Below are 8751 nucleotides of genomic sequence, written 5' to 3' on the forward strand. Positions count from 1 at the left end.
TTGAGAGGGGAGTTCATGCCTGCTGCCATGTGGGAAGCCCTCACAGAAGAGCAAACAAACTCCGCTTGTGTGTCCCAGGCACCCTTCAGATTCCTGCCTTCATCCTGTCTGTGTCTGGGCTGTCTGCCCTCTGAGCAGCACAGTGCACCTGTGTTTTATCTCCAGCATGTCAGCTGAGTTTCAAAACTCCAAACTTTAGGAACCTGGCATGGCGTGTACCATTGCTGGGACTCTAGGGGAGGGTCTTACCACACTGGGGCTGGTGCTTGTTTGTCTCAGAAGGGCAGTCACACCAACATGCAGGGGCTTGGAATTTAGAGTAAAGCACAGCAAAAGCCTGGGCCCAGGTTAACCACCCTCAGCAGGTGTCTCTGCCCCATGCTTAACGAGTAGAGGAGAGCTGTAGCATCCGTGGGCTCTTTTGTCCTTGGAGAGGCAATGCCACCTCTCCCAGATGCACTCCAAGAAGGGGTAAATGTGTCTCCCAGGTGTGTCCCTGGGGACCCTCCGTCCCCAGGCCTCTGTCCTCCTTCTCCACAGGTGCACTGCAGCAGCTGTTGGCCACAGCATGGACTTCCAAAACTCAGTCTTTGAGCTCCACTGGTTGTAAAAACTTGTTACAACGAGCAGTGTTAATCAGAACTACTCATTTTCCCAGTCAATGGTTTTAAGCAAGTATTTTTCTTGCATGACCCCCTGTGTGCTGCGTGTGCTCGCTTTCTCCCTCTTGCCCTCTCTCCATGATCAGGGCTCCTTCCTCTCCACAGCACCCAAAATCCTTTTCTCCTCCAAATCATATCTCTGCACCTTCTCCCTTCCACGATGTTGGCTCTTCTCTCCCTCTAGTTGTGTAGTTTGTTCTCTCATTCCTCAGATTGATTTCTTGGGTGTTCAAAGTAATTTGATATTTATCTAGCTGTTTCTGAGGGACAGGGCAGGATAGGGTCCTTCTACTAATCCACTATCTTAACTCCCTGATTCTTCCCCATATATTTTTAAAATTATTTTCTCACTACTGAGCCTGAAGCTCTCTGTATATTCTAGATACAAATGTTTTATCAAACATATTTTTGAAATAGTTTCTCCTAATCCATGTCTAGTCTTTTCACTGTCGTAACATCATCTCTTGAAGGGCAGGTATTGAAAAAAACAGAGAGAGAGAGAGAGAGAGAGAGAGAGATTTAATATTTGTAAGGTAGGTAGCAATGCCTTCTCATAGATATTCATTATCTCTCAATCAGCCTGAGGAGAAGAAATATTCTTATCAATCTACCAATCATGTCATTTTTAAACAAAATGATGCTCTTAAGCATAAAAACGATTGCACCTTTTCTTTATCTAGGACCATTCATATATAGACACTTCTTCATAAGAATTAAGTCTGTCTCACGACCGATGATCTTTGTGACTCCTGATAATTTTTATAAATGTTGAAGTTTACAGTCCTGTGCAAAGTCACCCAAAATTTCTCTTATTCTATTCAAAAGCCCCACTGTTGTTTTATATCTGAGATTCAGTATTATTTGCTTCATGTTGTTGGGCTTTGTAAATGAACAACCAGTAGCTTTCCGGGATCTCATAAATAATTCCCTTTGCTCTATTGCTATTCTTTCAGCCCCCTCAGCCAAACTGTGTTCCTTCAACACATCTCAAAATATATTTCAGTGAGTCTGTAAACATACTCCTCTCCATCACTTAAATTATCACACTTGGGTGGTTTATATCCTCCACTTCACTCTTTATTTTTTCTTTCAGTCCCAGCCAGTAATCTGAAAGATCTGTGTGGTCCAAAATGGTTCTGGCATCATCAGATAAGAATCTGGTGTGTTAAATACTTTGGAAACATTGGCCAAATTACACTTGGGCACTGAGATTGAGCAATACTAGAGACTATTTCTGAAAGTTATCAATCTTCTGATAATTTCACATGTCTGCATTTGAATGATGCCAAATTTGAATGATATTCTTCAAAATGGGAGTTTGTACTTTGAAGAGCTATATTGTTTCACAAAGTGAAGCTAAGAGCAGTCATGAATGTGGAGGGATTATAGCAAAAAATAGAGGAATACTTTGAAGTATTTTCATTAAATGTAAAAATACAGATAACAATATTATTGCTATCATTTAATAATTTTTCTAGAAGTTATGAAAAATGATTCAGATAAAAGAAGAATATCTAGTGGAGAAGGAGAAAAAAAACAGAAGTACACGGAATTCTATAAATATAAATGAATAAAATTAGCATCTTTCCTTATACCAGCAATAATAAACATGAGGAAATACTTAGGGAACCAATTTTTTTAAAAGGAAAAAAATGCAGATTGCTTATGCATATTAAAAATGGTATTGAGAGGGACATCTGGGTTGCTCAGCAGTGGAGCATCTGCCTTTGGCTCAGGTCATGATCCCAGGGCCCTGGGATCAAGTCCCACATCAGGTTCCCTGCAAGGAGCCTGCTTCTCCCTCTGCCTGTGTCTCTGCCTCTTCTCTGTGTCTCTCATGAATAAATAAATAAAATCTAAAAAAAAAAAAAAAAGAGATTGACTCTTAAAAAATGGTATTGAAAAATTGAAAAATTATATATATTGTGGCACTTTAGAGTGCAAACCATGTATCTTGCTTACCCATATTAATTTACAGGTTTAACATCATTCCCCAATATCTTAATATGATTAAGTCTAATTATATGATGCCATTCTCAGAAACATCTATAATAACATTCAGGTTTTAATAAATTTCAAAATGTTAATTATAATAAATGTAGGATATGACTGATGGATATACAAATACTCAAAACCATGTTACTTAAACCTGAACACTTTAGAATTAAGAGTTGGGATAATGAAATAGACCTGTGTATTAAATTATACCATAGAAAACTATAAAAAAAAATTTCCCCATGCTTAAGTTAATAATTTATTTTTCTCACCTACGTACTTTACTATGTGTTAGTATTATGTATTAATAGCATAGTATTGTATGTGTATTAATTCTATTCCCCAAAAAGGTCTTCAGCCTTTCAATTCCTTCCCATCTATGTTGTCTCTACACCAATAAAAATAACCATCATATATAATAAACTGTTAAAATAGTCTTGCAAAAATCTGAAATACAAAAGTGTGATCACGAGTCTTGATAAGTAAAAAAAAAAAAAAAAAAAATGTAAAGACCCAAGCATAATAGAGCACAGAATAAGCCTTAAAATGCAGCTAATATTTTCACATTACAAGTCTGTTTTGAAAATACAATCAAGTAAAATAAGAATCTGGTTTAGAGCAGCTATTTTAGTTTCAGACTATGGTAGATTAAACAAACAAAAAAAAACATCAATTTTTGCGACTCTCCTTATCAATACAAAATGGAAAGCTAGAAAATCGAAAACGTTGTAAGGCACAGAATAGAGAGGAAGAGGAAGACGTCTAAGGGAAGAATCACTGATGATAAGCAGATCAAGAATAAACTAAATTACCACTCAGCCATCTTCTAGAATTCTTATTTTAGTTTTATAAATCAGCATTTAGCTATTCTTTCTAGAAATGGACAATACTTTCTTTTCATTACAACCATTTAAAACAAAGTAATGTGTTAAATACATACTCTACGGGTAAATTTTTTAAAAAGACAAATTATGTATTAAAGCAAAAATGGATCTTCTATATAGGATGATCTTAGAAGATTTTTGCTTTTTAAAAAAAGGTTCTCATTGAAGAATAAAAAAGGTGCACAAAAGAAAGTAGAAAGGAAGGGTAGATAAGCAGCATGTCTTCCTTTGCCTTCCATTAATCTTTTTTTCTCTTAGTTTTAAAACTTGTACCTCTATAATAAAATGTTATCACTTTAATTCATGTCTCAAGTTCTGTTTCCTAGAGGGCCAGGACTGAGAAAATAACCTTTCTGAAAGTGTACCGAAGATAAAACAAGAACATTTATTCTTGTGTCCTGTAATCCAAGATTGCTTAATTCAACATGAAGGCTGGTAGGGTTGGACAAGACCAATACTGGAAAGTGCGATCGTATTATTAAAAGACAAGTCTGGGCAGGTTATAACAATATGAAAGAAGATGGATTTTCCTGGACTTATGTAATGCAACTCCTTTCATAAACTCTAACGCTGCTGGAGAGATGCAGCCTGTACACCCTTCTAACCCAGCAGGCCATTATTTTGAATTTCCCAAGATAGATGTTAAAACGGATATAGAGGCAGAGAAGAAGCCAGTGATCTAAATGGAAACCATAACACAGATACTAATAGGATAAACAGGGCACAGAAGCCTGTTGATTGCAGAGAGGACTTTCTAGACAAAGAATTAGATCTAAGGAGTATCAGACAACAGGATCTCCAACATTGCTTAGTAGCAATGGGTTTCCATCAAAGCAAACCAAGGAGGTGATAAACGCACGTATACAAAACCAAAACTAACAACAAAAATTACTTTTCAAAGTTGTATTTTGACAAATCTAAGGAAATCGATTTTTTGTAGCCTGGTCTACAGACTGTCTGTACTAGGGAAACCCTTAGGCTACTCTGGCTGCCCATCTAGACCACTGTTACAAGAAGATACTGGCCCCTAAGGAGCGCCCCGTGCAGAATGGAAGGCCACCTGCATGTTTGATCTCGAATACGTTCAAGAGGTGTAATAGGGGCCTCAGTCCCTTAAGTATCTGTCTTGGACTCAGGCCATGATCTCAGGGTCCTGGGATGGAGCCGCGTGCCAGGCTCCCTGCTCAGCGGGGACCTGCTTCTCCCTCTGTCCTTCCCCCTACGCATTCTCTCTCTCTCTCTCTCTCTCTCTCAATAAATAAGTAAAATCTTCAAAAAAAGATGCCTAAGAATAGGGGAGTACAAATGTAAAATGTAGATGTTGTAAAAAAAATAATAATAACAGCAACAAGAACAAAACCAGACCATTGCCAATTTAAGATGTCCTTTCTCTTCTATATTTTATGATGCACATGCTATGAATTAATAACAGTGATGTCATGCTTTCTACCCTCTCTTCTCAAAAAGTTATCTTTGTCTCCTAGATGTTTATTACGCTTTGTGGCTTAATAAACAACTATAGATTGCTAAACACTAATGACTTAAATCTGAGTTTAACTTCATTCTGGATGTGAAGAACATCCTGGATGTGAAGCTAGATGTCATGACTAGACAGGATTATTATAAGTCCTTTTGGAACCAGCACATATGATTTATTTACATATACACCTATTAGACGATACACGTGGATGTGGTCAGTCAGAAAGAGTGAACTCCGAATGCGTCATTGGTAAAGCCTCTTTGTTTTTTGTTGATTGCATCGAGGGACACAAAACGGAGGCGATCTTGAAGAATCTGAGAGGAAAGCTGGTTGAACAGAAGTGTCAAAAACTCAGGGAAAAAAATAAAAAACTCAGGAAAACTGGTAGCAGGTATTGTTTAAGCAAAGAACTCAGTTCTGCTGGAACCAATATTACCTCTCGATTTCTTGGGGAAGGAGGACAGTGAATTCTGTTATTGACTGACCAGTGTGAGTGGATGCCCTGCTACTAGCAAGTAAAGAGATATTACTAACAACAACAACAAACAGAAAAGAAAAAGAAAGAACATGGAAAATGATTTGCTATATCAGTTTATCTGCAATGTCGGTGATTAATCTCTTTAGTCACTGAGACTTCTAAAGAGGTACATATTACAATGATCTAGAAATTTCCTTGTTTAACCTGTGGCCTCACTCATCACTTCAGCCGTAAGTAACCATATACCATGACTCCTCAAAATATATATGAATTTTCAATGATATTATAAAAAAATCACAAAGACAAAGATGTTCTGTTCCCCTCTTATTATGTAGAATGAATACTCTAGGAGGACAAATTATATATTTTTTCTTTAACTTTCACAGAGGACTTATGATAATGATGTATTTGAACATTCAATATAGTCAAAGGAAGGATGCCTGGGTGGCTCAGTGGTTGAGCATCTGCCTTCGGCTCAGGGTGTGATCCCAGTCCTGGGATCGAGTCCCAGGTCGGGCTCCCCGCATGGAGCCTGCTTCTCCCTCTGCCTCTCTCTGTGTGTCTCATGAATAAATAAATAGAATCTTTAAAAAAAAAATAGTCAAGTGATTAGCTTTTATACCAGCACAGAGGGCTCTGTTGAATAGATGCTGTTGAAGGGCCTCCCCTCCTGAAAAAAAAAAAAAAAAAAAAAGAGAACTACTTCAGATGCACTTGTTACGATCGTGTCCACTTTAGCCAGCTAATGGCTATGGTTGAAACTATAATGCTTACCTTCAAACTCACTGGATTTCAATTTGTTTTACAGTGAATGGGGTTCCGCTATCTTCATGTTTACAAAAAACAACTTGCAATACATTCTACAATTTGGGAATTATCCTAGGTCCATAAGCCAGAGATACTATACTTTGTTTTGGCAGTCTACTAGCCCCTGGGATTGCAGTTAAATAAGAAATGGTTTAAAAGAATGTAGAATTCTGGGGTGAGAAAGCCCAAGAATTTAAATGACTTGCTTGTTGCAGACGCCTCCCTCTGGGAAAGCTGGAAGAATGCAAATTTGATTTTTGTTTTTTGAGTGCTCCCACTGCATTTGCTATCACACGCATGTACACACACCAGACCTTCATATAAGAATTTATCCCTTTAATGGTTTTGCTCAGACTCGTCTTCTCATGATGTATCACGAGGATTTTATCTTATGTGATTGAACCTTACACATCATTCTGTTTATCAGCTAAGAGCGAAGTTGGTGCTATCAACTAGAACATCTGGCAAGGCAGTAAGTGCTAAGTATAGAAGAAGTAAGGGTTCTGCTCTGGCAATTAGTTCAGGCACGACAGGAGGGAGATCAGGGACTGTTTATTATTGGAGCACCTGGTGGCCCAGTAGGCTTAGCCTCTGACTCTTGGTTTTGGCTCAGGTCATGATCTCATGGGTTGTAGGACTGAGTCACAGTTGGGGACTCTGTGCTGAAGGGGAAGCAATTTGCTTGAGACTCTCTCTCCTCTCCCTTCTTGTGCTTGAAAATAAATAAACAAACAAACAAACAAATAAATAAATAAATAAAATCTACAAAAAAAAGACAAAAACAAAAAACTATCTGTTATCGTCTCCTACTTGAAGACATTTGTTCCAAAGCATAAGAAATAGAGACTTATCTAATAAATAGACAAATATCTGTATGCTATTTGGTTATAGTAGTTATTTTTTAAAATATTTTATTTATTTTATTTATTCATGAGAGACACAGAGAGAGACAGAGACATAGGCAGAGGGAGAAGCAGGCTCCCTTCAGGGAGCTCGATGCAGGACTCAATCCCAAGACCCCGGGGTCATGTCCTGAACCAAAGGTAGATGCTCAACTGCTGAGGCCCCCAGTCTCCCGGTTATAGTAGTTCTTTAAGTCAGGGGGAAACACACACATTGTCAGAATGTACAGTATATTAGATTTTTTTTCTCCACTGCAAAATAGCTATTTCTTCCCAAGATTTACCTATTGGACATCTAATGAATTCAATATTTCCTCATAATATAAGCTATGTACAGATGGTTAAATGAAACTTCATGTTGAGAAATATTTACAAATACATGACACAGTAATACATGTTCCAGGTGAAATTCAGTAGAATTTATATTAAAAAAAAACTGAATTTCTGAATTGTCATACATTTTATATATGATTTGAGATTTTTAAAAATAGTGAAATTTCTAACATTGACCTAGTAAGGATACCTGTGATTCCCTTAAATATAATTAAACAGAATGAGATCTGTACAACTGCAAGAAGTATGCACTAGTCTTGAATGACAAATTTATTTTCTTAATATTGTCTGAAAGGACAGAATTTTAAAATTTATATAAAATAAATATTCCCAAAAAATAAATAAGATAAATATTTCCAAATATAGTTTCACATGTAAATGGTTATCAATATGATATTAACTCTACATACACACAGATACATACATACATAAGCGTGACAAGCAAAGCAGTGAACAGATTAGCCGCTTGCTTGAAACTTTTTGGTCAAGTACATCTTTTTTTTAACTAGGCCAGAAAGCTCTGCCTGCATAATATAGGAAGCTCTCTTAAGTCGCTTACTTATCAAACACAGATCTATATTGTCTTTAGTTTTTCTTCTGTACCCTCACAATTATATATTAACCTATGTCACAAATGTTTGAATACTCATTTTAGCATTAAGAAAGTTCGACTTTCAGGGGCACCTGGGTGGCTCAGTGGTTGAGCATCTGCCTTTGGTTCAGGTCGTGATCCTGGGGTCCTGGGATCGAGTCCCACATCGGATTCCCCACAGGAGCCTGCTGCTCCCCCTCTCTGTGTCTCTGCCTCTCTCTCTGTGTGTCTCATGAATAAATAAATAAAAATCGTTTTTTTTTTTTTTTTTTAGAAAAAGGAAAGTTCAACTTTCAAATCCAATCAAAACAATTAATTATATTTTATGAATCATATGCATAAGTAACTTGGGCTGAGGGGGGATTGGGGGTGCTAGCACCCATAACTTAAGAACACCTGCCTTCTGACCTATTAGCTTTGTAGCCATGGCAAATTATGCAACTGTTCTCATCTTCAGTTTCTTCACCTGTAACTCTGAAATTAAAAATGGTCATCCCTACCTCTTAGAATTTTGTGTGAAGCTTGCATGAAACCATGAGAGCACACCTGATAAACCGAAAATATCATATAAGGGTGAAGTGCTAACACAGAGGCCGAATAGTGGGTTAGGAGGTGCTA

At 37.4% G+C, this 8751-nt stretch overlaps 1 non-coding gene across 1 annotated transcript; it reads left to right on the forward strand.

The window, feature by feature from the left end:
- The first annotated feature begins 5937 nt into the window (after nt 1-5937).
- TRNAR-UCG (transfer RNA arginine (anticodon UCG)) lies at nt 5938-6018 on the forward strand. Its single transcript has one exon. It is a non-coding gene; the product is annotated as a tRNA-Arg (tRNA).
- Nucleotides 6019-8751: the final 2733 nt, after the last annotated feature.

Source organism: Canis lupus, chromosome 18 (assembly GCF_048164855.1).
Source record: "Canis lupus baileyi chromosome 18, mCanLup2.hap1, whole genome shotgun sequence".
Taxonomy (NCBI): domain Eukaryota; kingdom Metazoa; phylum Chordata; class Mammalia; order Carnivora; family Canidae; genus Canis; species Canis lupus.